Source organism: Spinacia oleracea, chromosome 3, assembly GCF_020520425.1.
Source record: "Spinacia oleracea cultivar Varoflay chromosome 3, BTI_SOV_V1, whole genome shotgun sequence".
Lineage (NCBI taxonomy): Eukaryota > Viridiplantae > Streptophyta > Magnoliopsida > Caryophyllales > Amaranthaceae > Spinacia > Spinacia oleracea.
Genome location: NC_079489.1, coordinates 152531715 through 152556696, shown reverse-complemented (window position 1 = coordinate 152556696; position 24982 = coordinate 152531715). Strand labels below are relative to the sequence as shown.

At 36.1% G+C, this 24982-nt stretch overlaps 2 long non-coding RNA genes across 2 annotated transcripts; both read right to left on the bottom strand.

Annotated features, from left to right (window-relative positions):
• Positions 1-17851: 17851 nt before the first annotated feature.
• LOC130469973 (uncharacterized) lies at positions 17852-19621 on the bottom strand. The gene is made up of 3 exons (XR_008930106.1): positions 19429-19621; positions 19236-19331; positions 17852-17923 (listed from the first exon to the last, which is right to left on the bottom strand). It is a non-coding gene; the product is annotated as an uncharacterized lncRNA (long non-coding RNA).
• A 1604-nt stretch (positions 19622-21225) lies between these two features.
• Positions 21226-24181, bottom strand: LOC130469972 (uncharacterized). The gene is made up of 3 exons (XR_008930105.1): positions 24032-24181; positions 23627-23710; positions 21226-21268 (listed from the first exon to the last, which is right to left on the bottom strand). It is a non-coding gene; the product is annotated as an uncharacterized lncRNA (long non-coding RNA).
• Between the last annotated feature and the right edge of the window lie 801 nt (positions 24182-24982).

The window sequence follows — 24982 nt, the reverse complement described above, 5'->3', positions numbered from 1 at the left end:
ATGCACTAAATACAGCTGCACTCACTATAAATAGAGCTCCGTCTAAAGCTGTCGAAAAGACTCCATACGAATTATGGTTTGGAAAGCCTCCAAATGTGTCTTTTCTTAAGATTTGGGGATGTGAAGTATACGTCAAACGATTAATTTCAGACAAACTTCATCCAAAATCTGACAAATGTATCCTTGTGGGCTATCCAAAGGAAACAAAGGGGTATTACTTCTACAATACATCTGAGAACAAAGTGTTTGTTGCTCGAGATGGTGTCTTTTTGGAGAAGGATCACATTTCCAAAATGACAAGTGGGAGAAAAGTAGACCTCGAAGAAATTCGAGTCGAACAACAAACTCTAGAGAATGCTCAAGATGACATTCAGGATGAAACTCAGAGATCTTTAGAAGAATCTGGTGAGAATCATGGTCAATCTAGAAATGTTACCCCGCGTAGATCGCAAAGATATAGATCTCAACCGGAAAGGTACTTAGGTATTTTGACGAACGAGAGCTATGACGTTCTATTACTTGAAAGTGATGAACCTGCGACTTACAAACAAGCTATGACGAGCCCTAGCTCCAAGCAATGGCAAGAAGCCATGCAATCTGAATTAGACTCCATGTCTGAAAACCAAGTATGGGATTTGGTCGATTTGCCAGATGGCTACCAAGCCATTGGAAGCAAATGGGTTTTCAAACTGAAAAAGGACAAGGATGGGAAACTTGAAGTTTTCAAAGCTAGATTGGTTGCAAAAGGTTACAGGCAAGTCCACGGTGTGGATTACGATGAAACCTTTTCACCAGTTGCAATGCTAAAGTCTATTCGGATAATGTTAGCAATCGCTGCATATTACGATTACGAAATATGGCAGATGGATGTCAAAACTGCTTTCTTAAACGGCGTTTTAACAGAAACTGTGTTTATGACACAGCCTGAAGGTTTTGAGGATCCAAAGAATGCTAAAAAGGTATGCAAGCTAAAGAAGTCAATCTACGGATTGAAGCAGGCATCCAGGAGCTGGAATATACGTTTTGATGAAGCAGTCAGTGACTTTGGTTTCATCAAGAACGCAGACAAATCTTGTGTATACAAGAAGGTCAGTGGGAGCAAAATTGCTTTCCTAGTATTATATGTCGACGACATATTACTTATCGGAAATGACATTCCTATGTTGAACTCTGTCAAGATTTGGCTTGGGAAATGTTTTTCGATGAAGGATCTAGGAGAAGCACAGTACATATTGGGCATCAAGATTTACAGAGATAGATCTAAAAGGATGATTGGACTTAGTCAAAGCACTTATATCAATAAGGTGCTTGATAGGTTCAAGATGGCGGACTCCAAGCGAGGCTACCTACCCATGTCTCATGGAATGACTCTAAGCAAGACTCAGTGCCCAAAAACACTTGATGAGCGTAGACGAATGAATGGGATTCCATATGCATCATTGATTGGTTCAATAATGTATGCTATGATATGTACACGCCCGGATGTTGCGTACGCACTCAGTGCTACGAGCAGATACAGGAGAGGCGCATTGGACTGCTGCCAAGAATATTCTGAAGTACCTGAAAAGGCACAAAGATGACTTCCTGGTCTATGGTGGAGATGATGAATTAATTGTTAAAGGCTATACGGACGCAAGTTTCCAAACCGACAAAGATGATTTTAGATCACAGTCTGGGTTTGTCTTCTGCCTCAACGGAGGAGCAGTAAGCTGGAAAAGTGCTAAGCAAAGCACCATTGCGGATTCTACAACTGAAGCGGAGTACATTGCTGCACATGAAGCAGCAAAGGAAGCTATATGGCTAAGGAAGTTCATAGGTGAACTCGGTGTAGTCCCCTCCATTAAAGGACCAATAGCCCTGTATTGTGATAATAACGGAGCTATTGCACAGGCAAAAGAGCCTAGACACCACCAGAGAGTCAAGCATGTACTTCGTAGATTTCACCTTCTACGAGAGTTCGTTGAAAGAAAAGAAGTCGAGATAAGCAAAATTGGAACTGATGACAACATATCAGATCCATTAACTAAACCTCTGCCGCAGGCGAAGCACAACTCGCACACTGCAGCTATGGGAATCAAGCATATTGGAGAATGGCTTTGATGTCTCTGTTTAATGTTTTAAAGTTTTAGAGTTTAAATCTTTGTAAAACATTATTGGTTAATCATTCACAATAAATGAAAAGAATTCATTTTTCCATTTAATTTGTGGTTTATTAAATGATGAGTCCCTTCAATTTGACGATATATTCAAGATAGACTGTCAGGACCAGTCCTGTGACTAAGAAATGTCTATCAAGTGAACTTGAATGTCAAAGGTTGAAAATGGTCCCTAATCGAAGTTTTCTATAAAATTGGACGCATAGAAAACGTTAGACGATTAGAATGCAAGATGACTAGTAGTTCTGTTTCTTGAACTATGTGGACATGGCAATGTCATAATCATTTGCATAGATACTTACTTTGGGAAGACTAGTATCGGACAAGACCTATGAAACTTTACTGTAAGAGATGAAAATCTGTCATAAGTAAATTTCATTAAAATTATTAGACACTAAATCCTCAATACCTGAGTGATTTGAGATTACTTGTTTGAGAACTGGTTGCTTTGACGTTGACCAACCGTCGCACCGTAAAAGGAGGCTATAAAGGCAACGCTCAGGTAATCACCTATCAAACGAAGTCTAATCTCAAGATCGCAAGATTGGGATTGTCCTCCCATAAATCGGGATGAGATGATTAAAAGTTGTACAAGGCCACTCGGAGAGCTAGAAACTGTGAAATGCATGGCCGTGCTCGGATGAATCATAGGCTATGATTATCTGTTTATTTGATCAGTTGAACTCTGAAACCGAGGAACACCTCTGGACATAATAAGGATGACAACTCTTACCTTATGTTCAAGAGCAAGCATCGAGCGACAAAGGAATTAGGAAAATGCACACTTGTCCCTAAGGACAAGTGGGAGACTGAAGGAAATAATGCCCTTGGTCCAAGTATGCATTCTATGTTAAGTCTAATAAATGCGGTTCAGTATTAATTAACAAGTTAATAATTCAGTGAGATCAAGTGAGCTGAATGCCTAGCTAGAGGCCGCTTCAGTTCAAGTGGAATTAATGATATTAATCCACAGCTTACTCTTGACTGAACCCGTAGGGTCACACAAATAGTACGTAAACGGATCAAGTATTTAATGGCATTAAATACTCTATCTATGGTTATTCGGAACCGACGGATCTTGGTTTCAGTGGGAGCTGAGATCGTCACAGGCAAGAAATGAATACTCCGAAAACGATGATATTACCGGAAACGGAAATATGGATCGTATCGGAAATATAAATATTATCCAAGTCGTAGATGTTGCCGGAAACGGAAACATGGTACGTATCGGAAAATATTATCGGAAATGGAAATATTACCAGAATCAGAAATATTGCCGGAAACGGAAATATTGTCAGAATCGGAAATATTACCGGAATCGGAAAATAATTCCGGAAACGGAAATATTAAATATTTGTTCGAAACGGAAATTAATTCCGGAATCGGAAATGTTAAATATTGTTCGTATCGGAAATGAATTCCGGAATCGGAAATTTAATCGGAAGCGTATCGTACGAATAAGCATCGGACGAGGCCTGCCGGACGAGGCCCAGCACGAAGCCAGGCCATCGCCCAGCAAGCCAAGCGCGCCGCACAAACAGCCACGCCAGGCCCAGCACAAGGCCAGGCCCAGCAGGCCGTGGCAGCGCGCGCAGCGCGCGCGGGAGCTGCGTGGGCTGCTGCTCGTGCGCACGCATGGGCGGCCCATCGTGGCTGCCGTGTGTGCGTGTGTAAGTGTTTGTGTTCGTGCACGTTTCCTAAAACGTGCAGAGTTCGGTTAATGATTAAATTCCTAATTCTATTTGATAAATTAATTAAATTAGAGTTCTTGTAGAATTCTAGGTTTAATTAATTTGTATCTGAATAGGATTCCAATTCCCTTTCCATACCCCTATAAATATGTGGCCTGGGTTCACAATTTATAACGAGTTTTAAAAGTATTCAAAGTGAGTTTTTGAGAGAAAAATTCAGCCACACATCTTGCTCAAAAGTGCCGAAAATTCTAGTACCTTAAGGGCGATTCTAGTTGGTCAATCTTAAGGCGGATCCGGACGTGCTGTGGACTATCTACGGAGGGACGACACTTGGAGTCCTAAAGACTTGTTCTTGTTCGGTTCGGGCGCAGCTAGGGAGGGCACGCAACAAAGAGTATACATCTAAATTATGCTATATGATTATGTGTAAATAATATGTAATCCTGGGTTAATGGTTGTTTCCGCATGATTTATGTAATATCATATGTATCATAACCTAACAAGATTTTCATCTCTTACAGTAAAGTTTCATAGGTCTTGTCCGATACTAGTCTTCCCAAAGTAAGTATCTATGCAAATGATTATGACATTGCCATGTCCACATAGTTCAAGAAACAGAACTACTAGTCATCTTGCATTCTAGTCGTCTAACGTTTTCTATGCGTCCAATTTTATAGAAAACTCCGACCAGGGACCATTCTCAACTTTTGACATTCAAGTTCACTTGATAGACATTTCTTAGTCACAGGACTGGTCCTGACAGTCTATCTTGAATATTTCGTCAAATTGAAGGGACTCATCATTTAATACTAAACCAAGATTAAATGGAATATGAAGATACATTTCATATATGATAAATGTTCAACCCCAATGTTTTACAACCATGGGCCTTAAACCCATCTTTAAAACAGTTCATGGAATTTCAAAGCTATGTTTGATTTCCAGTGCTACAATGTGAGTGTTGCTTCTCACTTGTTGCATAGGTTTAGTTATCATGCTTTGCCAATCTTAATATCCTTTTCATCGAATGATTTTCGAGATATGATGATAAGATCTTTTGAGTTTGTTTATTATGTGATCTAGTCTTTCTTACTTAAATAGTGGTTCTACGCATTTTGCAATGAAGAACCATCAAGGTAGCAGACATGTGATCCACCCAAGTTCAATGAAGAACTCTTTAATATAAACAACTCTATTTTATTGCTTCTTAGGCAATAAGTACTTTTACTTCAACTGTATAGGTTGCTAGTGATGCTTTGTTTGGATTTACTTATCCAAGCAGTTCACAGATATGCGGAAGACTTTCCAACTATATCTTAGAACTTAGAAATTTAATTTCCCACGCAACAACTCATGGTCTCCAATCCATGTTGCCATTTCAAATCACGATGCTCTATGGCTCGTCTTTGTCAATGGTTAACTCCATAGGGTCTTGCTTGATCCTTTGCCAGTGTTTATGCGTGTAGCATCAATATTTAGCACATCTTTATTTCCTTGAATCAAGAACTATTCCTATGTACCCTTTTAAGTACCATAAGTATTCTTGATCTCAATCTAGTTGATCTTTACTTAGATCAATAGAGATTGGTATATGTTCGTCATGCCTAAAGTCATACGATACATTTTTGGCGATCCTCATATTATATCATACATGATAAATTCTTTTGCAGAATAATTCTCAATTGAATTGTATTCATGTAACTTTAGCTCATTCAATTTCAGTAGATACTGAATCCAGCTAAATTCTTTGACATATAATATAGGTTAAGAATCTCACTTAGATCCTTTGATGTTTTAACTTAGTAAATGCTTATACATAGTTCAAACATTCGTTTACTTAGATTTATTCACATGGGTCGAATATCTCCAATGGAGTATTTCGTGTTTGATTTAGTAAATGCCATTACTTAATCCAAAACAATATTATAAGATCTTTGTAAATAGATCTTAGTACCCAGTATGTACTAAGTTTCGCCTTGGTCCATCATTGATGAATAATTTCAAATCTAAGTCATTAGCATTTGAATGTTATTTCACAATAGAGAGATATGTGTGTGACACACATAGGACCAATTAAGTTTTTATGTACTCCCACTAAACTTCTTATACATCTATAAGAATCATGTACATTTTACGAAACTAAAAATGCTTATTAGCTTCACTAAAATACAGTTCCAATTCCCAATTGCTTGCTTAAATCTGTACTTAGATTTCATAAGCTTAGAATTCATTTCAAGCATTATTTGGATCCACAAATCCTATGACATGTCATGTACATAGTTTCTTCCAACATTTGATTGAGGAATACGTTTTGTCATCCAATTGCCATATGTACCAATATGAAATCATTGCTTGAATTATAGACTTAAGCATTACGATTTTGCATGAGGTTTCAACACAATCCACACCGTGAATTTGCTTGTAACCTTTAGCAACTAATCTAGCTTTGTGTGTGAACACAATTTCATGTTTGATGGTTTTTATCTTAAAACAAACTTGCAACCAATAGGTGTGAAACTATTCTTGCAAATCAACAAAATTTCAATTTTGTCATCAAAACATTGAGTATGTTTTATGGCCTCTAACCATTTAAAACATTTGAGTCTATATATGGCCTCTAACCTTTTTAGGGAATCTGGGTTTCGTCATAGCTTTCTCACAGGTCACAAACTCATGATAATAGTTTGACTGCAAGTTGTAGGTTTCTTCACTATCTAATAGAAGAATTCTCAAAGTTTCAGTGACTTGAACTCTATGCCTACTTGGGTATAGAACATCAAACAAATAGAATATTAATAGTCACTTGAAAGTCCTTTAAATATTCTGTTCCCTTTGAAGCACTTGTAAAGTCTTCTAAGAGATGTCTATTCTTTAAAAGCCACTTCTAAAGTCCTTAAAGAATAAGTTCGGATTTTCTGAAGCACTTCGAAAAGCCTCCGGAATGTCCGTTTATGTTTGTTGTTCACCTCGAAGACTTTCGAGGTCTATTTTCTCCCACTTGTCATTTTGGAAACGAATCTCCAAAAGGACATTATTTCGAGCAAACAAACATTATGTTCTCAAAAATTTATGGTAGAAACAATACCCTTGTGTCTCATTTGAATAAATCACAATGAAACATATATCTATACTTGGGCCTTAGTTTGTCGAATGACAAACACTAAGCTCCCACTGAGTTTTGCAACTCTCTAGATATATTTTATGAAAAGTTATTCTGAAATTACTTTTCAATAGCTTTGACGAATTTGGTTTAGTTTGGTGGTAGTTGAGCATTTTGTTTTAGAAATTATAGGAAAAGTCCTTATGATTCATCATTAATCGAATCAAGTACTAATTGACTTCGATTATTCCAACTAAGATATGCCATATCTTATGGACCTAGATTGTGAAATTACAACACACAATCATTGATGATCATATTTGGTCTCAAGTAATCATCAACATGATCTAACCTAGATCTTTATGATTTCTTGCCAAGTGGATTTTATACTTCTGAATCTTTGAACTAGTCAAACAGATTCAAACTTATATCACTTTGAGTAAATAAACCTATATTCACTCAAATTCATGTGAAATAATAAAGTCATAAAATCTTTCTTTAGCTTTGAACTCTATTGTCTAGGCGTTCTAACAATAGTTCATATCTTTTGTTACTTTCAACAAGTAAGACTAGTCGTCTTAAATTGATCTAGAAATCAATGAACTTTCAAAAGTCCATCAAAATAGAGCTTTTGAATGTTAACTTGTTGATATGGTCTAAGCAAAAATGCCAAAGATTAGTGGAACTCAAATCAAGGGGTTGATTTGAACCTAGTAAAGTTTTTATTGTTAAAGAGTTGTTTGTTTTAATCAAGCATATTGACTCAACCCGTAATTGACCATTTCACTCAAATAAACAAACAAACATTGTTTTTGTTTTTCTTGAATGTGAGTCTTTCTGTGTTTGAAAAACAGAAATTTAGGTATGCTGATTATGGAACAAAATAGCCATTAAGTTCCAGCCTTTGAAAGGACTTAAAACAAACTAGATGACCCTACAACTAATGTAGCATTGCCATGCTTCATTTCCCACTTGTAGGCCATTAGTGTAGCCTAGCTTCCATTGTTTGAGTTATTACCGAAGTAAGAACCTCAAGCGGTATATGATACCAAGGAAGTTTGATTGCTAGGTCACTTTTCTTTAAACATAAACTTACAGGTAGAAACGGAATTGTAAATTCCTTTCATCTGTTCCTTTGTTTTCCTATTTCTTGTACCCTTTCTTATAGCCTTAAGAATTGAATTCTCTAGTGTTGACTTTTATATTTTGTTAGACATGTCCAATGTCACTCCAACAAGGTTCTTTCCATTTAATTTATGTTGAATATTCTGTTTCAACTAGATGATCTTACCAGAAGCTTCTTAAGTTCTCTAAGCATCGATCTATTCGAATGTCTAGGGACTAGACTCATTCGAGAATTAAATGGACAAAGATATTAGGTTGTTAACCATTGGTAAAGCTGAGCGTTTAAGCTCAATGCTTTATGATCTCAAAACTACAGTGTATTTTGAATTCACAAGCACCAATTGGTTTGCCATTCGATTTTGATATTCGAAAACAACCATAAAAGTCGCTAAAAGAAACGTACATTTTAAATTGTTCATTTTCTCTCATTTCCGTGAATCGTTCTTGGATTCACTACCAATCGAAGAAATTTACTGTTACCTTTCTAAAAGGATTTACCGCAGTGCAAGATATTTAATTATAAACAATAATTAAAACATACATTGAAGCATGCAAAGTCTAAACATTTATCATGAATAATAACTTGAAAAGTAAAGCAATCATGCAATTTAAACAAGTCATTAGCATTTTATTCGAGTTTATTGTTCCGGCAGGTGTGAATAAAATGATTCCAAGATCCTAAAATCATTGAAGAACTAAGCACAGTTTGTCGACTTAATCCTAAAACATCTTAGGTAAGCAAAAGCCTTTTGCTAATAGTCTAGAAACTATTCTTGGTTGATAGGTACGTCTAAGAACTTATTAGGTAAACCTATCGATTTTGCCACGACATAAAAGGACTCCTTACTTATATCGTTGAGTTTCACCAAAACTAACATGTACTCACAATTATTTGTGTACCTTGCCCCTTTAGGACCAATAAGTAACACCTCGCTGAGCGAAAACTATTACTAGATTGATGTAAAGGATATCCAAGCAAGTGTATATTTTGGCATGGCACCTTTTAACTCAATTTTTAAGTTTGGAACTTAAGGCTCTTACTATGTTGGTTAGATTTTAAGTGAACTAAAATCCTTAATCATGCAACATAATCAAGCTTTGATCTCATGCATATTTAAGACATATTTAAAGCAATAAATAACTTAAAGCGTGCATAAGATAAATGTGATCTAGTATGGCCCGACTTCATCTTGAAGTTTTAACTTCAAAGTCCGTCTTGAAAATCTCCGTGGGAGGCACCATTTTCTTCAAATAGGATAAGCTATAATTAAAACTAATTACAACTATTTGATGGTACGCAGACCATATTTGAATTGAAAAACAACTTTGGTACTTTAGACCAATTACATTCAAATTAATGGTACGCAGACCATATTTTCTATCCTATTTGGGCCATACTAGTCACTTCATAACCTGCAAAACAGTACATATACAATATATACCATTCACCCATTCATTATCATGAATGGCCCACATAGCTGGTTAGTAAAACACATTATGCATCACATAAACATTTGCAGCAATTAATCAAGGGCACCAATAATCTACAAATTATTCAGTCCTTATTAATTCTAATCAAGTTGTTTTAACCTTAAGGATTTGTAGACATAATCAAGAGTTTATGACTAAAAAGGGCTCCCACTTAAACCAATAAATTCATATGCTTTACTAATTTTAAACATAAAAATGTATTTCTAGTCTAACCAGAAACATACAAATTTAATTAAAATTTAAAGCTCATATAAATTTATAATTGAATCCAAAAAGTTTAATTTAATTTCAGTCGTATTTAAATTAATTCATGATTTTAATTTTAGTAAAATAATTAGAATAAATAAAATTTATTATAATTACAATATTCAAAATTAAAATCCAAGAAAACAATTTAATTTATTAATTTTAAAATTAATTAAAATTACGTAAACTGAAAATTTCAAATTAAAATTTCAAAACGATCTAATCGCAACGCAACAATCCCACGCAACGCACGCCCATGGGCCACACGCACACAGCCATCGCTGGCCATGTGCGCGCAGCCCATGCGCTGCGTCGCATCGTTACTGCTCCCCATCGCAAGGCATCAATCGAACACGCGAGCTGGTGCTCGCTGCGCGCGCCAGTGCTCGATGCACGCGAGCCATCGCTCGCTGCGCGCGCTTGCCAGCGCTCGATCCATGCGAGCCATCGCTCGCTGCGCGCCTGCCTTTCCCGCACGCGAGCTTGCGCTTATCGCACGAGGCAGCAGTATGCGAGCTGGTGCTAGCTGCGCGCGAGCCATCGACGCTGTGCGTAGCGCTCGTGGCACGCGATCTTGCTCTCGCTGCGCGCGAGGCTCCGCATGCTTGCGCGAGGCAGTGCGCGCTGTGGCGCAGCACGCTTGCTGCCCACACGCGACTGCTCGTGCCTTGCTCTCGCCCCTGCCCACACGCCCATTGCTCAGAGCCCACGACACAAGGCAGGGCTGCTGCCTTGTGCTCGTGCACCATGCCCTTGCTCGCTGCATTCGTACCGCATGGGCGACGGGCTCCCTTGCTCGTCGTCGCATGCCCGCACTATACAACACCCCTTAAGGGTAACACGTAGCGTCCATTGCTTTGTGCGTGCAAGTTATATGAGCGAGTCGCATAAAATTAAAAATTTATATTCAAAATGAATGACAAATTAATAAATAATATTAATTTCATAATTTTAGGGCGAAAAATCAAAAATTTATTATTTAATTGATTTCCGATTAACATGGATTCAAGTCTAGGTCATAAAAATTTAAAATTTAACATAAATTTACAATTTTTATGGTGGTTTTTAATCATAGGTATCTAATTAAATTATAACTAATTATGAAAATCAAATTAATTCTAAATTATTCCAATTTTCAACAAATTAATCATAATTACAAATTAGATTGCATAATTAACAAGGCTAGGCATTCAAACTTGTTAAACATATACAGTAGTTCAATCAAAAATTCAAGATTTATCAACAAGAATCGCAAATATTTAATTTAACATCTTAAATTTATGAAATTTTGCATTCGAAAAACTAAAACCTCCGAAAAGTCATAGTTAGGCTTCGAATTTGAGAATTCTGGGTTCGGCCGAAAAACACTATTTTTGTCAAAATTTTAGAATGCCTTTTACATGCGGAATTGACACAAAAATCACTCGATTTGGATGAGTAACGAAGAAACTGCCGAAAAACTGCGTACGTATAATTAAATAAACGCAATTTGCAATTAATTAACAATTACGAAAATTAATCACCCCTTTTAATTCTTGCAAATTTGTAATATTTAACCATGTTCATGCAATTTAGATTATGAAAATAATAAGAGGCTCGTGATACCACTGTTAGGTTATGATACATATGACAAAACATAAATCATGCGGAAAAACCATAAAGCCAGGAAAGCATATTATTTACACATAATCATTTAGCATAGTTTAGATGCATACACTTTGTTGCGTGCCCTCCCTAGCTGCGCCCGAACCGAACAAGAACAAGTCTTTAGGACTCCAAGTGTCGTCCCTCCGTAGATAGTCCACAGCACGTCCGGATCCGCCTTAAGCTTGACCAACTAGGATCGCCCTTAAGGTACTTAGAATTTTCGGCTATTGTAGGCAATTATGTGACTGAATTTTTGCTCTCAAAAATCACTTTGAATACTTGAATACTTCAATTGTTGTCTATAAATTATGACCCTAGGCACCTATTTATAGAGGTATGGAAAAGGAACTGGAATCCTATTAGGATACGAATTAATTAAACTAGAATCCTAATAGAATTCTTATTTAATTAATTCATCCTTTTAGGTTTAGGAATTTAATCATATGTCGAAACCTGATAGCTTTAGGATTCGTATAGCACACAAACACACACACGCACGCACAACAGCCCACGAGGGGCGCCATGCGCGCGCGCGCAGCCCGCGAGCTCGCAGCCCATTGCCACGAGGCCCACACGCTGCCGCAGCCTTGGCGCGCGCTGGGCCTGCCTTGCGGTGGGCCTGGCGCAGCCTTGGATGGTGCGTTGTGGCGCGCTGGCTTCGTGCTGGGCCTTCGTCTGGCAGGCCTCTGTTAGGTTATGATACATATGACATTACATAGATCATGCGGAAACAACCATTAACCCAGGACAACATATTATTTACACATAATCATATAGCATAATTTAGATGCATACTCTTTGTTGCGTGCCCTCCCTAGCTGCGCCCGAACCGAACAAGAACAAGTCTTTAGGACTCCAAGTGTCGTCTCTCCGTAGATAGTCCACAGCACGTTCGGATCCGCCTTAAGATTGACCAACTAGAATCGCCCTTAAGGTACTAGAAAATTTCGGCACTTTATGAGCAAGATGTGTGGCTGAATTTTTCTCTCAAAAACTCACTTTTGAATACTTTGAAACTTGTTATAAATTGTGAGCCCTAGCCTCATATTTATAGGGGTATGGAAAGGGAATCGAAATCCTAATCAGATACAAATTAATTAAACCTAGAATCCTACAAGAACTCTAATTTAATTAATTTATCAAATAGAATTAGGAATTTAATCATTAACCGAACTCTGCATGTTTTAGGAAACGTGCACGAACACAAACACTTGCACACACACGCACGGCTGCCACGATGGGCCCCATGCGTGCGCGCGAGCAGCAGCCCACGCAGCGCCCGCGCGCGCTGCGCGCTGCGCGTGCTGTGCGCGTTGTGCGCGCTGCGCAGCCTGCTGGGCCTGGCCTTGCGCTGGGCCTGGCGTGGCTGTTTGTGCGGCGCGCTTGGCTTGCTGGGCGATGGCCTGGCTTCGTGCTGGGCCTCGTCCGGCAGGCCTCGTCCGATGCTTATTCGTACGATGCGCTTCCGATTAAATTTTCCGATTCCGGAATTCATTTCCGATACGAACAATATTTAATATTTCCGATTCCGGAATTAATTTCCGTTTCGAACAAATATTTAATATTTCCGTTTCCGGAATTATTTTCCGATTCCGGTAATATTTCCGATTCTGACAATATTTCCGTTTCCGGCAATATTTCCGATTCTGGCAATATTTCCATTTCCGATAATATTTTCCGATACGTACCATGTTTCCGTTTCCGGCAACATCTACGACTTGGATAATATTTATATTTCCGATACGATCCATATTTCCGTTTCCGGCAATATCATCGTTTCCGGAGTATTCATTTCTTGCCTGTGACGATCTTAGCTCCCACTGAAACCAAGATCCGTCGGTTCCGAATATTCATAGATGGAATATTTAATGCCATTAAATACTTGATCCGTTTACGTGCTATTTGTGTGACCCTACGGGTTCAGTCAAGAGTAAGCTGTGGATTAATATCATTAATTCCACTTGAACTGAAGCGGCCTCTAGCTAGGCATTCAGCTCACTTGATCTCACTGAATTATTAACTTGTTAATTAATACTGAACCGCATTTATTAGACTTAACATAGAATGCATACTTGGACCAAGGGCATTATTTCCTTCAGTCTCCCACTTGTCCTTAGGGACAAATGTGCATTTCCTAATTCCTTTGTCGCTCGATGCTTGCTCTTGAACATAAGGTAAGAGTTGTCATCCTTATTATGTCCAGAGGTGTTCCTCGGTTTCAGAGTTCAACTGATCAAATAAACAGATAATCATAGCCTATGATTCATCCGAGCACGGCCATGCATTTCACAGTTTCTAGCTCTCCGAGTGGCCTTGTACAACTTTTAAGCATCTCATCCCGATTTATGGGAGGACAATCCCAATCTTGCGATCTTGAGATTAGACTTCGTTTGATAGGTGATTACCTGAGCGTTGCCTTTATAGCCTCCTTTTACGGTGCGACGGTTGGTCAACGTCAAAGCAACCAGTTCTCAAACAAGTAATCTCAAATCACTCAGGTATTGAGGATTTAGTGTCTAATAATTTAATGAAATTTACTCATGACAGATTTTCATCTCTTACAGTAAAGTTTCATAGGTCTTGTCCGATACTAGTCTTCCCAAAGTAAGTATCTATGCAAATGATTATGACATTGCCATGTCCACATAGTTCAAGAAACAGAACTACTAGTCATCTTGCATTCTAATCGTCTAACGTTTTCTATGCGTCCAATTTTATAGAAAACTCCGACTAGGGACCTTTTTCAACCTTTGACATTCAAGTTCACTTGATAGACATTTCTTAGTCACAGGACTGGTCCTGACAGTCTATCTTGAATATATCGTCAAATTGAAGGGACTCATCATTTAATACTAAACCAAGATTAAATGGAATATGAAGATACATTTCATATATGATAAATGTTCAACCCCAATGTTTTACAACCATGGGCCTTAAACCCATCTTTAAAACAGTTCATGGAATTTCAAAGCTATGTTTGATTTCCAGTGCTACAATGTGAGTGTTGCTTCTCACTTGTTGCATAGGTTTAGTTATCATGCTTTGCCAATCTTAATATCCTTTTCATCGAATGTTCTTCGAGATATGATGATAAGATCTTTTCGAGTTTGTTTATTATGTGATCTAGTCTTTCTTACTTCGATGGTGGTTTTACTCACTTTGCAATGAAGAACCATCAAGTTAGCAGACGTTTTTCTTGCTTCAAGAGTGGTTCTACGCATTTTTCAATGAAGAACCATCAAGCCAGCAGATAGGTGATCTACCCAAGTTCAGTGAAGAACTTTAAACAACCCTGTTTTATTGCTTCTTAGGCAATAATCACTTTTACTTCATCTGTATAGGTTGCTAGTGATGCTTTGTTTGGATTTACCTATCCAAGCAGTTCATAGATATGTGGAAGACTCTCCAACTATATCTTAGAACATAGAAATTATTATTTTAATTTCCCACGCAACAACTCATGGTCTCCAATCCATGTTGCCATTTCAAAACACGATGCTCTATAGCTCGTCCTTATTAATGGTTAACTCCAAAGGGTCTTGCTTGATCCTTTGCCAGTGTTTATGCGTGTAGCATCAATATTTAGTATATCTTTATTTCCTTGAATCAAGAACTATTCCTATGTACCTTTTCAAGTACCATAAGTATTCTTGATCTCAATCTAGTTGATCTTTACTTAGATCAATAGAGATTGGTATATGTTCGTCATGGCTAAAGTCATACGATACGTTTTTGGCGATCCTCATATTATATCATACATGATAAATTCTTTTGCAGAATATTTCCCAATTGAATTCTATTCATGTAACTTTAGCTTATCTAGTTTCAGTAGATACTAAATTCAGCTAAATTCTTTTGACATATAATATAGGTTAAGAATCTTATTTAGATCCTTTGATGTTTAACTTAGTAAATGCTTATACATAGTTCAAACATCCTTTACTTAGATTTATTCATATGGGTCGAATATCTCCAATGGAGTCTTTCGTGTTTGATTTAGTAAATTCCATTACTTAATCTAAAACAATATTATAAGATCTTTGTAACCAGATCTTAATACCCAGTATGTACTAAGTTTCGCCATGGTCCATAATTGATGAATAATTTCAAATCTAAGTCATTAGCATTTGAATGTTATTTCACAATAGAGAGATATGTGTGTAATACACATAGGACCAATTAAGTTTTAAGTACTCCCACTAAACTTCTTATATATCTATAAGAATCATGTATATTTTATGAAACTAAAATGCTTTATTAGCTTCACTTAAAATACAGTTCCAATTCCCAATTGCTTGCTTAAATCTGTACTTAGATTTTATAAGCTAGCTTTCCTTTTTAAGCATTTATTTGGATCCACAAATTCTATGACATACCATGTACATATTATATTCCAACATTTGATTGAGGAATACGTTTTGTCATCCAATTGCCATATGTACCAATATGCAATCATTGCTTGAATTATAGACTTAAGCATTACGATTTTGCATGAGGTTTCAACACAATCCACGCCGTGAATTTTCTTGTAACCTTTAGCAACTAATCTAGCTTTGTGTGTGAACACAATTTCATGTTTGATGATTTTTATCCTTAAAACAAAATTGCAACTAATAGGTGTCAAACTATTCTTGCAAATCAACAAAATTTCAATTTTGTCATCAAAACATTGAGTATGTTTTATGGCCTCTAACCATTTAAAACATTTGAGTCTATATATGGCCTCTAACCATTTTAGGGAATCTGGGTTTCGTCATAGCTTTCTTACAAGTCACAAACTCATTAATAGTTTGACTGCAAGTTGTAGGTTTCTTCACTATTTAATAGAAGAATCTCATAGTTTCATTGACCTGATCTCTATGTTTCTTTACTATCTAATAGAAGAATCTCATAGTTTCAGTGACTTGAATTCTATGCCTACTTGGGTATAGAACATCAAACATTAGAATATCAATAGCCACTTAAAGTCCTTTGAATATTCTGTTCTCCTTGAAGCACTTGTAAAGTCTTCTAAGAGATGTCTATTCTTTAAAGCCACTTCTAAAGTCTTAAAGAATAAGTTCGGATTTTCTGAAGCACTTCGAAAAGCCTCCGGAATGTCCGTTTATGTTTGTTGTTCGCCTCGAAAACTTTCGAGGTCTATTTTCTCCCACTTGTCATTTTGGAAACGAATCTCCAAAAGGACATCATTTCGAGCAAACAAACATTATGTTCTCAAAAATTCGTGGTAGAAACAATACCCTTGTGTCTCATTTGAATAAATCACAATGAAACATATATCTATACTTGGGCCTTAGTTTGTTGAATAACAAACAGTAAGCTCCCACTGAGTTTAGGAACTCTTTAGATATATTATGAAAAGATATTCTGAATTTACTTTTCAATAGCTTTGACGAATTTTGGTTTAGTTTGGTGGTAGTTGAGCATTTTGTTTTAGAAATTATAGGAAAAGTCTTTATGATTCATCATTAATCGAATCAAGTACTAATTGACTTCGATTATTCCAACTAAGATATGCCATATCTTATGGACCTAGATTGTGAAATTACACCACACAATCATTGATGATCATATTTGGTCTCAAGTAATCATCACTACAAAAAAACGCGACACATTGTGACGCTTTTTGGGACAAATTGCGACGGTAAAGAGTGTCGCTATTTTACATAGCGACGCTTTGGGAGAGGGTCGCTATTTTCATTGCCGCTATTTACCGACGCTTTAAAGCGTCACAATTTGCAAAATATCGATGAATTTCGCCGCCGCTATTTGGGATATAGGGACTCTATAGATAGTCGCAATATTTAGACTGCAAAAAGCGTCACTATTTGCACGCTTATAGACACATTTCTCCGCCACTATAAACCATATAGAGACACTTTAGACACCCGAAATATTTAGACTCTTATTAGAGTCCCTATATGTTTACTTTCGTGCGAGTTCTCCTCATTCCCTCCAAAATAATTTAGACCCTTTGGAGCGTCACAATTTGCATCACACACACACAGACATATATATATATATATATATATATATATATATATATATATATATATATATATATATATATATCAATTAATCTAAAATCACAAATTATTTATAAAATATATATTGACCATAGAGGATAGTAATCAAATACTCTACATACTACATTATCATAAAACACCGTAACGTCGTGCTTTGATTAATTTAGAAAAAGTGACATATAACCATATAAATCATCCATACATTAAATTAGTTTCCAGAGTCTAGTTAACTAAAATAAAAGGAATATGTTAAAAGAAAAACAACTTCCTATCATCATTTCTTCTACAAGATAGTCCAAAACTAAATAAAAACTACCTCCTGACTACGTACAAACTAATTACCAAGTAAACCTATTGCTATGCTAGCTTAGCTTCAAGATAACTTGTTGATCTTGATCTTGATCTACATATACCATGACCACTTGAATCATCAATAATCTGCAAAGAAAATTTAATATATATATATATATATATATATATATATATATATATATATATATATATATATATATATATATATATATATACAAAGCATGATGAACACATTTTAAAATCAAAGGAAAATTAACAATATCATTTGAATCACTCAAATTATATTTTTCAAGGTAGATCAAGCAAACACTTATTCAATCTACGATCTTTGAATAATGAGATAAATTATAGTTCAGCGAATTCAATCATACATGAACATTATTAAAAAAAGGTCCAGGTATCTCCGCGGAAAATGAAACAAAGAAAAAAAAAAGTCTAGATATCGCAGCTAGAGATCTGTGATATTTACACTTAGTTCCCTATGATTCTTCCTATCCTGCTCTTTATGGTATCCTTTACAACTTTTACAAAAGAATCAGTATGTATAACTTTAAAATTCCAAATTGCATCACTTCTAACTCTCCATATTGGTATTACTAAGGCAGGATCAGCAGTTTACTGCACCCTTTTCTTGAATCTAGAGCCTTTGTAGTCCTTCTGTAGCCATTTCAGCAGGTATAACAGATCAATTTTTGAAGTTCTTATCCCCAGCCACTGCTTAATCTGGTCTAAAGCAGCCTTGCCGTAGACACAACCAAAAGACAGGTGCTCAAGAGTTTACCAGTGGCCTAGCTCTCTATTTTAAAATTCAACGCTAGAATTGGCTTACACATTATGATGGTAATTTGGTACTTTGTTGTCGTCTGAGCTCACGATCGAATTTGGAGCCTAATCCTTTTTAGGTGGAATTTTAATGACCATGGTTAAGCCATATTTAGTGTCATTTGAAAGCTCTATTAAGCCATATTTAGTGTCATTTAAAATTATTAATAGCTTCATTCAGCATTCCTCCCACTGTCATGGTCAAAGCCTAATTATTACCAAAACTGTTAAGCTTTGCAAAGATTGTCAGGTTGTATAGCGACTTAGTTGATGCTTTGAGGTATTTTATTGAGGTAAAAATAACCAAGAACAATAACTTAAGCTAATCTGATAACTGCCATGATTTCACTTGAAATAAATCTATAATTAATCTGGCAGTCGAAAGTTTAGCCTAAATATATCTATAATTAATCTGGCAGTCGAAAGTTTAGCCTAAATATGTTTGCAAACTTATTATACTTGTAGCTGTGCAAATATTTTCACTACAAGAAATTACTTTCAAGATGACAGAATTCTGATGCTATATAACTACTCGCAAGAAACAAGGATAATTACTTGAATATATACTCTATTAATCACTAACTTACAGGATCATGATGGAATGATGGATACTTACATCACATGAAGATCATTTCACAATTGTCTCCTGCATGACTTTCCTCCCAGTTACGTACTTGTGACACTCGAACATACACCTGCAGAAATGGTTGATCTGCATCGCAATAGAAAACACAAATTTCATAACTTATACCAAGAAGTATACTAAATTTATCAGTTAGACTAGTTTTTTTTATGGAGCATAGAATCACCTGTAGAAGAAATTACGGATGAAAGAATCACCCGTAGAAGCTATACAATCACACCTGCATCGATCTGTGCACAAGTTAACCATCAATATGTCAACACATAAACGTGAATGGAATGGTAGAACATAGATAAGATACATACTTCCCATCTCTAATGTGAACCGATTTACTGTCAAAGAATCACTTCTACAATAAAATATTCCCTATATATTTGCACAATTTAACCAACTATATGTTCAATTATTGTTACTTTGATTGGGAAATTTACCCCAGACCTTGGTAATTGGCACACAGGTCTGCAGTACCAGACAGCAGCTGGAAGATGAATCTTCAGGATGACTGAATTACTCAGACTGCTGTCACCAAATTAACTCAGACTCCAACCTGGGAGTTTTTTAAGTCCAAGAGCCTTAATTTGAGTCCATGCATCATTCACCCCCTCCCATCTATTCATAGCAGCAAAACTATGAGCTAGTTGTACATAATTTCCAGCACATGCAGGTTTCAGCATCATCATATCTCTTGCAACAATTTCTCCAAGTTTAGCATCACCCTTCATCCGACATGCATCGAGAAGTATGCCCAAAACATCAGTTGTAGGGTTAGAGAACATTTTCCAAATGAATTCATATGCCTCCCCAATCTTTCCAGCTCGACAGAGCAGATCAACGATGCAAGCTCGATGCTCAAGTTCTGGTTTAATTCCAAAATCCCGAGTCATAGAATTGAATAAGCTCAGACCTTCAGAAACCATCCCATTGTGGCTACAAGAGAAGAGAACAGAAAGGAAAATGACACGATTTGGTTGATTCCATGAAATTAGAAAATCCGAATACAGCTTTAAAGCCATCTATCTCCCCTTTTCCATGACTTCCATATCCTGTGATAATTGTGCTCCATGAAACAATATCATGTTTCGGATCCGTCAAAGTTGTTACATTGGATCATGCTTTCATAGGACTCATTCAAGAATTAATCAATCTATCAGTCAACACAAAGAGCTTTGCATCCAACCTGACAGGATAAAGAAATGAAAAATAGAGGTATATGTCATTTGTGGATTCTTAGGTAAAAATCAAATAGTCCGCAAAAAAAAGGGAGTATTAGTATACTATAAATTATAGTAAATTTATACATAATATGTATAAGAGTCAAAAGAAATATAGCTATATTAAATAGAAAATGTTTTATATGATTTCCAGTGAGATCATACAAAACAAAGATCCGAAAGAATACTGAAATGATTAAATAAAGATCCTTGGAGGATAGTCTTCCAAGTGTTAAGTAAAAATCAGTCTGCTAATTATATTATGATATAGAATCATAAATAAGAACTGAAACTTCTTGACAGACTAGAAACTTTCTTAATACAAAAGAATCATAGATAAACACCAGATCTAAAAAAGAACAAGCCTATGACAGCAGCATAAAGCTTGTTTCATTTACCATATACTATTGTCAAAGAATGATGATGGTAAAGAGAGCACCCCTTATAGTCCTATCCAAGTTTATATAACATCAGCTTGGTGTCTAAATGAGGTATTCCACACAAACTTATAAAAGTACAATAACACTTATCCAGCAACTTACCATGTCATAAATAAATGACATTCGCCCAGGAAGAAACATCTCATTAGTTTTGGCGACACTCTGAGGCTTGATTATCCATTGGTATACAGGCTGAAAGAAATTTAAGAAAATTAGTAATCATTTAAGAAAGTCACAAACTCGAAGCTATTTGACATACTACAATCAAATAGCACCAACATCTGGAAATTAAAAATATCTGAGCACCTTTGTTGTGGCTGTCCGGTATGATACAGGCTGGTCGTCCTTAACTACCCTGAAAATGACAAAGCTTTCTTTAGGGCATACATGGAAGCAATAAGATAAGACTAAAATGATTATTTTCATACAGGCATACAGCTTCCCTCCCCCTGGCCATAACTAATTCATGTCTTTCAGCTATTTCTAGCATCTCACTGTACCATAAAACAGAAGAAAAATAACAGTGGGGAAAAAGGAGGAAGAAATATATATTTATTGGCTACTGCATTTTGTAGATTTTGAGGTCATACCAGGTCAAAATTCGATCATATTATTGGGCACCTTGCAGTTGCCGGTAATCACGGAGAAGGAGCGTTATGCGATCCTGTTTGCATATCAAATTTATTGGACGGGAATGTGCAGAAGACATTGGATAGAATTTAGAGAGACAAAATTTTCAATAATTTGGTAATTTCAGCAGGGATCTTGGGAGGTCTACTGGGGGTTGACATGGGACTTGTCTTTGAAATTTCAGGAGATTTAATCCCAAGCCCTTCTTGGTTAGTACTTAAGTAGCTAGAACTCCCACCTCCCTTATTCATATCAGCTGCTACTCCAGCAACAACTATAGATAATACAGCATCATCAGTTAAATCTGCTCACCAAATTCTATGCTACCCTCCATTCTAATTCAATCACAACCCTTACTAACAAGCAGCAACAGCAACTCAGTGAAAAACCCAGAAAAAACAGAATCAAATATGCAGTTACCTAGAAAAATATCTCTTGTTTCTTTTCCCCTTAATGGTTTTACAGAGTGCAGTAATAGAAGAATCTAATGAACAGTCTTATAACTTAGATTGACTTTTTCTGAAGAAATGGGTATTTTGGATTGGCTTCACTTTTTCAAAATAAAAGTTCGGTGTTAAATTTTACGAAGTATAGTTTTTCTATCCATCTGTCTAATGAGGACCGTACTAAGAAGAGGATTATGCAGAAAAATACGTCAATTTAGTGATCCTCCTTCGCCAGTGGGTGGTGTGAAACATGATACATTGTGAAACTTAGGCAAGGATCTCTTTACCGGGGTTGGTATCTTGTATTAAAAGTATTTTAAATAGTCTAATAGAGAGGGGGAAAAGTACTGCTAAATCCTAACCGGTCCAACTACAAACAGTTTTCAAGGACACACAAATTCTACATTGAATATCTTGTAAAATTTTAGATTTTAGATGTATCCCTTAAATTGCTGAAAATTTGAACATATTTTCGTTGAACCTGGCGACAAATGTTCCATTAAGCTCTTGGAAAGAACATTTTGGCTCTACAGCCTTTTACGTGACTGTTCATAATTCACTGCCATTCAGTTGGAGCTAAAAAGCATGTATTCTCTATTGTCTAACTGACTTAGAGTCATTAATACAGGTTCAAATAGTTACTGAAAAAGGGCTAGCTAAAAGAACCATTTCTTGTAACCTTTTGAATAGCTGCACCAATGTTTCAATTGAAGCACACATTATCTCTTTAACACAGAATCACAGAAACCATTCTAACATTAAAATTTCAGTATAATTTAAGGTAAAACAAATAGATTGAAGGTTATAACTGAATAAAGGTTAGAGTTATAAAACAGATAGATAAAAGGTTATAAAAGAGCCACTTTACTTGACTTGAAAGTTGTTACTTTCCCAGTTTGGAGGAAAATGGATTTTCTGGTATGAAATGCAAAGTTACATAACAATTTTAGTTGTTTAAAGGGATGTGAATAACTTAATATGGTGGTGGAAATGTTCAAAGTTCAATATTAGCATACAGTGGCATAAATACGCCAACTAAAATTACCAAATTACCCTCTCCTTCTGTTTTAACTTGTACTCCGTCCACTACGTAACGAAATAATGCAAAATTAGACAACATAATGTCACAATTAGATAGAGGTTAAGTAAGCCGGTACAACATAGTACAAACTATATTAATAACAGCATCCCCTAATAGTTCAAGAAATTAAGGAACATGCTTGAAGTTACAAGCTCAAAATTATTTGATTCCCCTTTCTCCCAATGATATTATTTAGCAAGTTTGAACCCGTTTACCAATACCCAAAAGTCGAGGAACTGAACAAATATTAACAAAAACCAGTATTTGAAAATCAACCATACACTCTAACAACAAAAATGGTCTGTCTAGCCAATGAAATTCACACCTAGGGCCTTTCTTGGCAGTATTTTCTGGTTGCATTCTACAGCAATCATATTTTTAAACAATAAAGTTGTTGAATATGAGGAGGGTTATGCTAAATCCCACTACATTGTGCCAAAAGAAACCAAAGTAAATGGTACTCTGTCGCTTACTCGTATCTAATTAATAGTAAAATACTTACAAGAACCTCAGTATACACAACAAATGAGAACTTATGAAGCAGAGAAAAGCACACCTGGTCAGCAGTGGAAAACCCCCTTATTGTATCACCTCATATAACTGCAATTCCCTTGTTACCCAGTGGCTGCAGGATGACGGCCTGTACAGCTGAAACAGTTAGAAGCAATTTGTTCGCAGAAGCTGATTTCTCGAATATATACCAGCAAATCAGGACCAGCACCCTTCTCAATCGATCTAACACGTACCCAAGCGAAGTTAAACAGCATGATACGGAAAAAAAGCCTATTGAATCACACAAAATTAAGCCTAGGTATTGAATAATATAAGCACTCAATGATTTAGACAAGTTGCTAATTTTCACATCAATTAATTACATAAATTAATAAAAAAAATGTAAAAAAACGTGCAAATTTAAGCTCAATTCTATGAATTACTCAGCAAACACAAATTACGACTATACATATTCTGGTGATGGGAAGTTCCTCAGCTTATAGCAACGAAGTCTCAGATCCTGCGTTTCTAGCAAGGATTTTCAGAACTATTGAAAAGTAACATGCATAAAAAGTGTAAACAGCATTTTGATGAGAAATTTAATGAAAACAATGGAGAAATCTATATTTCTTTGTTTTTCATCAGATTTTTATTTTGTTTTCTGCACAGCTAAACTGATCAGGACTGAGCAGAGCAGGACTGATCTGATCAGGACTGATCATATCAGGACTGAGCTGATCAGGACTGATTGTATCAGGACTGAGCTGATCAGGACTGATTGTATCAGGACTGATCAGAGCAGGACTGATCTATTTTCTACGTCATAAATAGCCTAGGACTGATCTATTGTCATGTTATTAGCATTATCTACTTTCTAAAATCAACAGAGAGATAAAAAGTTCACGTGTGTTCAAAAATACTCTAAACAACTCCATAGAGAAGCACTAAAAAAAGCTAGGTAACGACTCTGTACCATAAACCCTTACTCACAAGTTCAAAATAATTCAACAGAAGAATACAATGTCGTTCTTTCTAACAATAGAACCTAAAGTGTAGCTAAACATATTGATCTTGTTTGCCTTCTCTATAGGGAAAAAAAATATTATAAGCGATAATAAAATTAAATAAACTTTAAAATAGACATAAGTAAAATAAGCACCTCTATATAAAATAAATAAAACATAATAAATAGAGAAAATTTGTTTTTCCCAATCAAACGAGGCCTATGATTAAGAGGAAGAGGGAGTATTATTTTGTAGATGAATAAATGTGAAGCACAACTGTGTCGAAACTGTCAATCCACATATTTTCAATCCATTATTGCAAAAACACAACACCGGCAAAAGCCTCAAGTTCAAATTTCACTATGTCTGCAATTGTCAATTCAAGGTAAAAAAGAAGGCACTCACGAGCAAGATTC